This window comes from Aquarana catesbeiana, linkage group LG01, assembly GCF_042186555.1.
Source record: "Aquarana catesbeiana isolate 2022-GZ linkage group LG01, ASM4218655v1, whole genome shotgun sequence".
Taxonomy (NCBI): Eukaryota; Metazoa; Chordata; class Amphibia; order Anura; family Ranidae; genus Aquarana; species Aquarana catesbeiana.
Genome location: NC_133324.1, coordinates 218,945,207 through 218,957,573, shown reverse-complemented (window position 1 = coordinate 218,957,573; position 12,367 = coordinate 218,945,207). Strand labels below are relative to the sequence as shown.

The 12,367-nt window shown below is 41.8% G+C and overlaps 1 protein-coding gene across 1 annotated transcript in view; it reads right to left on the bottom strand.

Annotated features, from left to right (window-relative positions):
• Positions 1–12,367, bottom strand: part of ADAMTS19 (ADAM metallopeptidase with thrombospondin type 1 motif 19) — a 520,219-nt gene that overhangs the window by 286,616 nt on the left and 221,236 nt on the right. The window lies entirely within an intron of this gene.

Sequence of the window (12,367 nt, the reverse complement as noted above, 5' to 3'; positions counted from 1 at the left end):
CTGGGTGTGCCGATGGAAAATTGGGTAGTGGTAGACCAAATGGAAGGTAAGTACACATAGATAATACCGCAAAATAATATGAAACTGGTAATTAACTTGATATAGGAAAAGTAGAGGTCTGTTTTAAAGATCATTAACAGTGTTGAGGAAAAACACATCCTGTCACATTTCTAACAATACATGCATCCATTGCGCAAACAAAAAAAACCTTCTTGATGCCAACAACATCTATGGAAATGCACAGTACAGGCAGTGTCAGGAAAGGTTAAGAAATCCTTTTGGACATATATACACATAAGCACATCTTTTGAAAGCCTTATTTTATTCATATATGATGGTTTATATATTGCAAGAGTGTCAGAAACCCTGAGGCCGAGACAGAAGTACAGTTAAATCACACTAGTTTAATAATGAAAGTAAAAAGAACAAACGTAGTCAAAACATAGCCAAAGTTCAGTAACCGGAACGGATAGTCAGCCAAGCCAGAAGTCAGGGATCAATGTAGTGGAACAGCAAGCAGGATCTGGAGCCAGAAGGGATGTCAGAAAAGCCAGTCTTTGAACAGGAACACAGGAGATAGTTTCTTGTGATGTGGCCAAGGTGAAGGTAGAGCTCCTCTGGACTGGATGGCTTAAATAGGCAGGACTGACGAGCAGGATCATCAACAGCTGAGCAACTGTGGATAGAGATGGGAGCTGGCAATTAGCCGACAGCTGCGCAGCCAGATCTGAGAAGGTAGGGCTGAGCCCAGCCCTGACAGTACCCCCTCCTCAACGACCCTCCCCCTCGCAGGACCACCAGGCTTGAGGCAAAAAATGGCTATGGAAATCACGGAGGAGGACAGGGGTATGTACGTCCGAGGATGAGACCCAAGAGCATTCCTCCAGACCGTATCATTTCCAATGCACCAGGTACTGTATTCACCCACGGAACCTACAGGAGTCAACAATGGACTGCACTTCATACTCCTCATGGTTCCCAACCTGTATAGGGTGAGGACGTGGCACCGAGGTGGTAAAGCGATTGCAGACCAAGGGTCTTAATAAGGAGACATGAAATATATTTGAAATATGCATATTAGAAGGAAGGTCTAATGTGTAAGCCACTGGGTTAATCCTGCAAAGAATATGGAAAGGTCTAATAAACCGAGGTGCGAACTTCAGTGAGGGAACACAAAGTCGAAGGTCGCGAGATGATAACCAGACCCTGTCCCCAACCTGGTAGGAAGGCACAGGCAGGTGTCTGTGGTTAGCATAGAGTCTGTACCTATCATTAGCATGAGGCAAAGCCTCCTGGACTTGTGCCCAAGTGGAAAGAAGACCATGGAGATACTCCTCTAATGCAGGAATACTCTGCGGAGCAAACGAGTCAGGCAACATGGAAGGTTAGAAACCATAATTCACCATTAGGGATGAGCCGAACACCCCCCCAGTTTGGTTCACAGCAGAACATGCGAACAGGCAAAAAATTTGTTCGAACACGTGAACACTGTTAAAGTCTATGGGACATGAACATGAATAATCAAAAGTGCTAATTTTAAAGGCTTATATGCATGGTATTGTCATAAAAAGTGTTTGGGGACCTGGGTCCTGCCCCAGGGGACATGTATCAATGCAAAAAAAGATATAAAAATGTTTTTTCGGAAGCAGTGATTTTAATAATGCTTAAAGTGAAACAATAAAAGTGAAATATTGCTTTAAATATTACCTGGGGGTGTCTATGTTATGCCTGTAAAGTGGCGCATGTTTCCCATGTTTACAACAGTCCGAGAGCAAAATGACATTTCTAAAGGAAAAAAAGTCATTTAAAAGTACTCGCGGCTATAATGAATTGTCGGTCCCGACAATACACATAAAAGTCATTGAAAAAAATGGCATGGGATTCCCCCACAGTCCATTACCAGGCCCTTTGGGTCTGGTATGAATATTAAGGTGAACACCAAATCAAAAAAAAAAAAAAAAAATTGCGTGAGGGGTCCCCCCAAATTCCATACCAGGCCCTTCAGGTGGCGTAACCGAGTGACCCTGCCCCCTCTGACGCTACAGGGAAGCCATAGGGATGTCCTTGTGCGTCAGAGGGGGGAGGGGTTACCCGGCGACATTACTGTGTGGGCCCGCCCTCAGTTATAAAAGAACTGTCACCTGAGAGGCCGGTCATTACAGCAGATGCCTCCCATGGAGGCAGATCGGTGGCGGCGTGCGGCTTTTTTTTTTTTCCGGTCCGTCGAAGCGAGAGAAGAAGATGAATGGACTTCATGGGACACTTTTATTTTTAATTTTTTTATTTTTGCTCTCGGACTGTTCTAAACACGGGAAACATGCGCCACTTTACAGGCATACTATAGACATGAAATTTAAAGGAGTATTTCACTTTTATTGTTTCACTTTAAGCATTATTAAAATCACTGCTCGCGAAAAAAACGGCTGTTTTTAAAACTTTTTTTTTGCATTGATACGGTACATGTCCCCTGGGGCAGGACCCAGGTCCCCAAACACTTTTTATAACAATACCATGCAAATGAGCCTTTAAAATTAGCACTTTTTATTTCTCCCATAGACTTTTAAAGGGTGTTCCGTGGCTTTCGAATTTGCCAAGAACACCCCAAACTGTTCGCTATTTGGCGAACAGGCGAACACCAATGTTTGAGTCGAACTTACATTTGACTCGAACATCGGGCTCATCCCTAATGGGATATTAATGAAGCTGCTTTGCTGGTGATACTGATGGAGTTATTGCAAACAAATTTTCAAAGGCTTTTTTTTTCTAGTTATATCAAGAATAATATTATTATGCTTTTTTTTTTTTTTATTTGGGCAAGTTACCACAACACCATTATACCATACGCCACAATTTTTTTATTGTGCATCTGCCAATAGAACTTAACCAAAAAATGCATTCTATGCATCCAAAAATATAGAAAATATAACAAATGAAATCATTAGTCAACCAAAAAAATTATGTCAGAGCCAATAATAGGCCAATAATAAATAACACGTTATCTCCTCCGATTCCGAAACATGTCTGGTTGATAACGGCCGTTCAGAAACTAACTGAAAAGCACAAAATGAAAAGCGCGAATCAACTCTCACCAAACTTCTACTAAGGCCGCGTACACACAGGCAGACCTTTCGACCGGACCAGTCCGACAGACTTTCCAGCGGACTTTCGACGGACTTTTGACGGACTTCCGACAGACTTTTTAACAAACTGACTTGCCTACACATGATCACACCAAAGTCCGACGGATTTGTACGTGATGACATACACCAGACTAAAATAATAAAGTTGATAGCCAGTACCCAATAGCTGCCCTAGCGTCGTTTTTTGTCCGTCGGACTAGCATACAGACGAGCGGATTTCTGGGTCCAGCGGAGTTACGACGTAAAGATTTCAAGCATGTTCTAAATCTAAAGTCCGTCAGATTTGCGTCTGGAAAAGTTCGCTGAATGTCCGGTGAAGCCCACACATGTTCAGATTGTCCTCCGGATTTGGTCCGTCGGCATCCGTCGGACAAGTCTGGTCGAAAAGTCCGACCGCGTGTACGCTGCATAACACAAAATTAGCAAAAGGAGCAGAAAGGGTGGTGCTACAGAGCTGAAAAACCACGTAGTACGTCACTACGTTCGTGATTGTTGGCCAACATTTGAGTGCCATTGTGTATGCAAGACAAGTTTGGGCCAACACCCTTCGGACAAAAGTCCACGTTTTTGTTGGCCAACAATCTGATCGCGTGTACGAGGCTTTAGTCTTGGACTTTAGATCGGAAGCCCATTGCAGCCAGAGACCGATGTTAATGTTTGTTAGCACTAATTATGCCCAGGGACTTGGACATTTAAAATTGTAGGGTTTACACTGCAAAGGTTCATATGCTTAGAAAACTGTTGCTTTCTTTATGTGCATGCAAATGGACTTTGATCTTTGGCCTGTAGGCTAACGCAATTGCAAATAGTATTATGTGTTCCTGCTCATCAGGTACAATCATTTTAGACATACATGAAGAGACAGATTGAAAGATACTGGTGGGCGTTTACTTCCATTGGGCGTGTGTCAGTGTGCTAACAATACAACCTATCTTATATAAAGGGGTGCAGTAGGGGGGGTTGTTTGGCCTGAGTAGGCCAAGTTTTTTGCTGTGATTTGTGGGGGGGAGAAGGAATGATATTGTGCATATTGGCAAACACCCAACTAGGGCTGTTTGCTGAAATTCTTGTGCATTTTTTCAATCAAATGTGGGTTTATGTGGCCATGCTGTCAATGTTGTGTGTGTATTGTTCCTGTCTGACCATGCAAACATGGTTTGGGAGCATGTGCTGACCTTCTACTCTTCGATCTCATTGCTTAATCATGTACACAGAAATGCAGCTTCAAGCAGAACATACTCACCAATGTATGTATGTGTGTGGAATGTGGGCTGGTGGTGGGTGTTATATTTTGAATATTTGCCTTTTTTAATATTATGTTGGAATGCTTTGTAAGAATAATGACTGTTAAGTATGTTTCTATAAGCAGGGCCCTTAAAACCCAATTGCTAACTGTTTTGCTAAATGTAGCACCATATATCCTGTAGAAATTTTTTTGAAGCTAGTAAATGAATGTACATAATTTTGTTTCTGCTGGCAAAATAAAAGTGCATTGTTGAGCTTGTTTGTTGTGTTTTTTTTCTCTTTTCTTTCTTCTTTTTAATTAGTTTTGGGGGTGGTGGTTTTGGGTGCAATATCTTCCTTACATATCTTATAATTTCTATAAGTATTTGTGCACCAAAAAACTAATCTCTTCAGCACACCTGCAAGTAAATGATAAAGGAGTAATCTTTATATAATAACAGCTGTGGAGAATTGCAGGTAATGAATTCAGCTGGTGGATAGGCAGTGTTGTATGTGTCAGCCCTGGTTCACATTGGTGCGATCTGACATGTGATTTGACATGTCAAATCGGTGGAAATTGCACCATTCTAATTGGTGCCGGGCCGCAATTTCCAAAAAGTAGTTTTGTACTACATTTTGGTGACTTTGGGGTGTGATTTTTTTATTGACATCAGTGCAGAAACCTGCACAGATGTCTCTGAAATTTCCCCTACAGTAGAGACTGACATGCAGAAATGAAATCGTGTGAGTTCAGCTGAACTCACATGATTTCCTCCTGCTGTCGGTGTGAACCAGGGCTCAAACTGGGCCTTTGTAATTCAGCTTCTGATATCCCAGGGACACCATTTCTTATCGAACTCCCTAAGTTTACCTTCAAATATCATTATATGTAGAAATACAGGTTTGCATATCTGCAAATAAACAAAAATAAAAAAATTGTAATCGTAGTTGCGATCAAATGAGTGTGAGTGTGATTCTCAATGATAACCATTCATATCTATGCTACTTCACGTTGCAAAAACTTCAAAGTAGTCCCTGTACTACTTTAGTGTGACTTTCATGTGACTTAAGGTACATAGGGCGCAATATTACACAGCCATTACCAGAAGTTGGGGCCAAGTTGCAGCAGCAAAGTGGCAGAAAAATAGTGTGACTTTGAGGTTGCAGCAGTGTGAATGAGATTCATTGATAATACCTTTGAATTAGGCCCTATTCTCACTTGTGCATCCTGCAAGTGGGTCAAATTCATCCCTGCACTACTTTGGTTTTACTTTGATAAGGCTTGAGGTCCATTTACCGCAAGATTACACAGGCATTGGTCGCACAGGTGCAAATGGGGCCTAATTCAAAGGTGTTATCAATGAATCTCATTAGGTTCCTTTCACACTTGGCCGACTTTTCATACAACTTGAGGTCCATAAGGCCCCTTTCACACTTGTGCGACCTGAAAGTCCCGCGATTTTGCAGCACTTTTTGCCAAAAATTAGATTTGAAGCCATGCCAGTGTAATCTTAAGGTCTATGGATGCAGGAGTCGCAGGACAAGTCGCATAAGTGTGAAAGGGGCCTTAAGGAGGGTTCACACTGCTGTGCTGTCCGCCATCGGATGTGATTTGCCCCGCACTGCAAATCACATGTGATTTAGTGTGATGCAAACTCAGTCATACAGATTGTATGGTTGAATTTGCATTGCGTTCGGACCAAACTTGCATTGCATTCGGACCAAACACAGGACTCTTTTTTTGGTCTGCAGCAGAATCGGATCGCATGGGTGTTGTCTGAATTTGCAGTTCGCTCTGCGATATGTGAACTGATTTGGGGATGTCATTAGCTTTCTACTGACACTCCCAGCAGTTTGCATATGGCAGTGTGAACTGCCTGCAAGTTGTATGCGATGCGGGAACCCACACTGGATTTGCAGGGTTCCCGCATTGCTCCAGTGTGAACTGGCCCTGACCCTAGGTTCACAACTATGCATTTTTTTAGTGTTTTTTGCAGTTTGCAGAAACACTCTACAGTCCATTTAACATGGTTTCCTATGGTACTAGTTCACAACTATGCGTTTTGTGGCCAGTGCATTTTTGGAAATGGTCGGGGACTTTTTTCACGTTATTTGCGGGTAATAGATATCAATGGAACCGCACCAGAAACGCAACTGTTGCTTTTGTAATGCGATTTTTGATTTGTTTTGAGGTTATTATTTTCACACTGTACTGTATATAGCTGGTTGCTAACCGGGGGGGACCGGGAAGCCAGCCATTGCGTCCTTAACAACCAATGAGTCATCAGCTGTCAGCGGCTTCCCCACTGAAAGTAAAAAGAAAAATTCCAGCCCAAAAAAACACAAAAAATCTGCAAGGGGTCCCCCGTCTATACCAGGAGCTACAGGTCTAGTATGAATTCGGAAGGGACCCCCCATGCCAAAATTTAATAAAAATGGTGTGGGGTTCCCCCCAGGTCTATACCAGGCCCTTCGGTCTAGTATGGACCCGGAGGGGACCCCCCCACGCCACAAGTAAAAAAAGATGGCACCCACCTGGCGCCAGTACGCACTCATGCATGCGTATGCGCACATGAACATGGTCATGTACCCCCCTGGCCGCGCTTTCCTGTTACACAGACACGGGCAATGGTTCTTAGGCTTATGTGCCTGTGTGCATGCAAACGTCTTTTCTGACAGGTACTTCACTTTTGTTGTGTAACAGATATAGTGTAGTATACCTGGAGTAATCATCTGTAAAAGTGAGAAAATACCTCCTCTTTCCTGGAGTCAATTTTTCCATTGGACCGCAAAGATCTGAATGAATTAAGTCCAGAGGTGTCTAAGCTTTGCTGTTGCTCTGCTTTGGAAAGTCTTTTCTTGTCATTTTTCTTTTTATATAACTGGTGTGTGTCATTGTTTGATCAGATGGACTGATTTTTATTCCAGTCATTCTCAGTTAATTTCTTTATTATGTCAGGACTTCTGTTCCCAAGTCATCTGTGCTACGTGTGAATGCAATTTGAATGTTTTTCCTCCTTGGCAGTATTAACCACCTCATTGCAGTTCAGCTCAAACAGTTCATCCGTAGTTTTAGCCTTTGCAAGTAAGATATCCCCTTTTGTGATCTTGGAAGGTCACTACAGTGCCTTGTTTTGTGAGCTTCTTCACTGACAAAAGATTTGTTTCAAGAGCAAGGGCATAGAGGACATTTTTCACAGGTATCTTTCTGGTGACACTCTGGGAAATAGGACAGCAAAGAAAACTGTCTCCTTTTCCTACTGATTCTATTATTTATCCATTAGCTGTGGTGATTTTTCTGTTTTACGCTGGTCAAGTTTAACCGCTTGCCGACCAGCCGCTGCAGTTGTACTGCGGCAGAATGGCAGACGAATCGCCTTTATGTTACGTCGCTCCTTCTGGTGGCCACTAGGGTACACGCGGGCGCTCCCGCAGCTTGCCCCCAGAGCGGATGTGAGTGCCCGGCGGTCTTGATCATGGCGAGAACCGGGATCTCTGTGTGTAGTCACAGAGATCCCGGTTCTCTGAGGGGAGAAGTGATCGTCTGTTCATATAGAGTATGAACAGTGACCTGTCATCTCCCCTAGTCAGTCCCCTCCCCCCTTCAGTTAGAACACACACTAGGGAACACAATTAACCCCTTGATCGCCCCTAGTGTTAACTGTTAACCCCTGCACTGCCAGTGACATTTTTACAGCAATCAATGCATTTTTTTTAGCACTGATCACTGTATTAATGCCAATGGTCCCAGAAATGTGTCAAAATTGTCTGATGTGTCCGCCATAATGTCACAGCCATGATAAAAATCGCAGATCGCCGCCATTACTAGTAAAAAAATAAATAATAATAAAAAGACTATAAATCTATCCCCTATTTTGTAGATGCTATAACTTTTGCGCAAACCAATCAATATACGCTTATTGCTATATTTATTACCAAAAATATGTAGAAGAATACATATCGGCCTAAACTGAGAAAAAATTTGCTTTAAAAAAAAATGGGGATATTTATTATAGCAAAAAGTAAAAAATATTGTGTTTTTTTCAAAATTGTCGCTCTTTTTTTGTTTATAGTGCAAAAATAAAAACCAGAGCAGAGATGATCAAATACCACCACAAGAAAGCTCTATTTGTGGGAAAAAAAGGATATCTATTTTGTTTGGGTACAATGTCGCACGCCCGCGCAATTGTCAGTTGAAGCGACGCAGTGCCGAATCGCAAAAAGTGCTCTGGTCAGGAAGGGGGTAAAATCTTCCGGGGATGAAGCGGTTAATAAAGAAATTTCTGTAATTTGTGATTCGTAGCTCCTGAATCAATAAACTATATCTGCAAAGATGAGGTGCAACTTTTGGATTGAAAAACATATTAATTATCTGAAGCAAAATCATTTTCTTCCTTCACACTTTTGGTCTTTGGTAATTTAGTTTATTTTTGCATTTTAGCTTTCCAGATTCTGCAATCTGCTTTTTAAATGACCTTGTTTCTTACACGCAAAACATTCATGGCTTTCGGGGGTTTTACCGGGATTATGCCTGCAGCTGCAGGCATCATCCTGGTACTGTTTTTTAGAGCCGGCGATCGGCTTTCCAGTGATAACAGCTGATGTGTCTAAAAGCTGCTTGGCTGTTATACCGGAGGAGTGGGAGGGGACGTTCCCCCTTCCCGCCGCCTCCCGCCGCTCTTACCGGGCCTCCCGTTCCACCGGGAGGCCCGATCAACAATCTGCCTCCTCCAGCAGCTAGTAACAGTCTGGAACAAAGCCGTAAGTGGCTTTGTTCCAGTATCCTGGGTGTAAAAACGGAAGCAACGTCATGACGTTACTTCCCATTTACCCAGCTGCCAATGGCGCCGGTTTTAAAAAAATATACAGTATTCAGAATCGCCGAAAATGGCGATCTGAATGCTTTGAAGTGCAAAGGAGGGATCGGGCAGCAAAGAAAATGCATACGGAAGTCGCGCCCACATATGTAAACGGTGTTCAAATCACACATTTGAGGTATCGCCGTGATCGTCAGAGCGAGAGCAATAATTCCAGCACTAGACCTCCTATGTAACTCTAACCTGGTAACCGTAAAAAAAATTTGAAGCTTCACCTATGGAGATTTTTAGGTACCGTAGTTTGTCGCCATTCCACGAGTGCGTGCAATTCTAAAGCGTGACATGTTTGGTATCTATTTACTCGGCGTAACATCATCTTTCACATTATACAAAAAAATTGGGCTAACTTTACTGCTTGTTTTTTTTTTTAAATTCATGAAATTGTCCCTTTTCCCAAAAAGTTGTGTTTAAAACACCACTGCATAAATACCGTGTGACATAAAATATTGCAACAATCATCATTTTATTCTCTAGATCCTCTGCTAAAAATGTATATATATAGATATATATAGATATATATATCTATATATATAGATATATATATAAAATGTTTGGGGCTCTAAGTAATTTTCTAGCAAAAAATACAGATTTTAACTTATAAACACCAAATGTCAAAAATAGGCTTAGTCATGAAAGGGTTAAAGCAGACTCTGCGACAGAAGCACCATCACTATTAATGCTTTCTGATTTACGCTTATATTCATCCACAAGCTTGCCCTTATTCCAATGTCAGTTTATCATGTGGACATGCATGAAGTGCTGTGACAAGCACTTTATAGCTTTCTGGTTATCCATGTCGTAGTAATAGTGCTGAGACATAAAAATCTTTTATTTCTTATCCTATACCTCTCAGATATTCAACCATTTCCAACGTGTGCTTTATGTAATCCTGCATATCCTGGCATGTCATTAACTTGGTTTGGTATAGCTTAGCTCTTTCATGCACCTTTTGAAATCCTTCTCACATTTCTTTAGCAGTTTCACACTTACATATATGTATGTTTTGATCATCTCATTGCTAAGAGAGATTGTGCTCTGCACTTTTTGGTCTTTCTCTATCCACTCACCTCCAGGGTGTTCTGGCCTGACTTCATTTATACATTTCCATGTACCTTCTCTTATTAGCAGCATTTTCATCTTGAATTTTCAAGACAAGTAGTCCTGGTTTGTGATATTTGCTAAAGAAAGCTTTGTTGTAGCTGTGTTATTGACCATTTTCTTTTATTCTATTGCGGTCTTCTTTCTGTTGCTGTATCTTGCTTTTGCTTTAGCAGGTTATGACTGGGTGTCTGGGTGGGTGTCTGGGCCCAAAACCTAGTAGAAATTCTGTATATAGCCATATAAAACAGACAGCGTACATTCCATATGAGGTTTATCTGCTGCTTAACTGCAGACAGGAAACAGGAACTTTATTACAGAGAAATAAAATGTGTTCTACCTGCTAAATGATTTATATACCTGTCTGTTTCACTCTGAAAATTACACATCTCTGTCACATAACAAAATCCTGTCTGGCAGGAGGGGGGACCTGATCTATCTTTGCTGCAGTTTTACTTCCACTTTTTTGCAGGTCTCCTCCCCACTCCTACTCTCTTACATGATAGTAAAAGGAGAAGTGGCTGACTGATGAACTTATCTCTCTGTCACTCTGCATTCTCTCCTTACTAGCATGCTCCTTGCACTGCAGCACAACTGAGTGTGTAATGCTATCCCCGTGTTCTACATTACAGTTGACTGAAGTCATGTTCAAATTGCCTGCACACCAAACTGGAGCAGTTTAGTGGGCAGCTGTCAGTTTAGATTGCAGCGAGCTGGTGGTAAAGGCAGTATGATGAGCATTTTCAGTCCATCACAAAGTTTCCTTTTTTAAAAATTTTATTTGAAGCACGCAAATTGACACTTCACTCATGTCACTGCACAGCAGTATGGTGTGTAGCAGTGCTGTGCAGTGACATGCAGTGCCTTCCTGTGCATTGCAATAAAATGGACCATGTCTGCATTTTATTGCAGCTCACTGCACCACACATCAGGGCTGCATTGCGGTGAGAACGGGGCCCATAGAAAACAATTTTCAGTGCCCTAGCAGTGACTGGTGTTCTTCCATTGCATAAAAATGGCAGTCACTGCACCGTGTGAACAGGCACTGAAAAATGCTGACACCAAAGTCAGGAACTTACACTATTTGCATTTTAAAAATGCAATAATTAATTAACATTTAATTATGTATTAAAAATTACATAACTGCATTAATTTGTGTCTTTCATATTTGCATGATGTTTAGCTGTAAAGTTCTAATTCCTGTCATAACTGGGTTTTCTAATGTTCCATTATCAGTAGCAGCCACCAGACTAGACTACAACTTCCAAGAACCTTCTGTAGGCAGTCTGTTGGCTGGCTCTTAGGAATCAGCGAAGGCAGTGCCATGTAAATGTGTTGGTGTTGCCAAAGAAGCAGAAAACTCCCCTGCTTTGACTCTGGTTTCTACACAGGGCTGGAAATGTGTAGAGAGAGGCTTGAGGGTCCTGTGTCCTGAGTTATGCAACAAACAACTGTTGTATGCTTAACAATAGACCGAGGTTAACAGAGACTTCATAAAGAGAGGAGCTGGGCATGAAGAGACACAGTAAGTTCTGCCAGCATCAAATACTTAGATCTTTCCACCCTTTTTAAATTACTGTGAGTAGTCACCCCCAACACATAGAAAGTAGGTATAGGTAATAGGCTTCCACAAAAGCCAACAGGAGCCCACCTGCATCCATGAGAAACCTATAAAAGCACTTGAAGTAAACCAAGCAATTTATTTGCTTTCCATTCTAATAATGATTTTGCATATTGGATTTTGGAATCCTTCTTTTGTTCCTTTTGACATACCTTGGGTTTCTAGTACTCCATAGAAAGCAGCTGTTAAAACTCAGGCTAGAAATCAGACTTTTGCAGGCAACTTCTTTTGTGGACATTCTTACACTGATTGTGTGGATACAATGCCATCACCCCCCCTTTCTAATTGACTGGAGCCTTCACTACCCCTTCCTTGGCTGGAAAAAAAAATGTTTTTCTTTCTACTGGTAACCTCAGCCAATGGAGCAGGGAGTGACGAAGGAAGGCAAAGTAAAAGTAGAATAGATT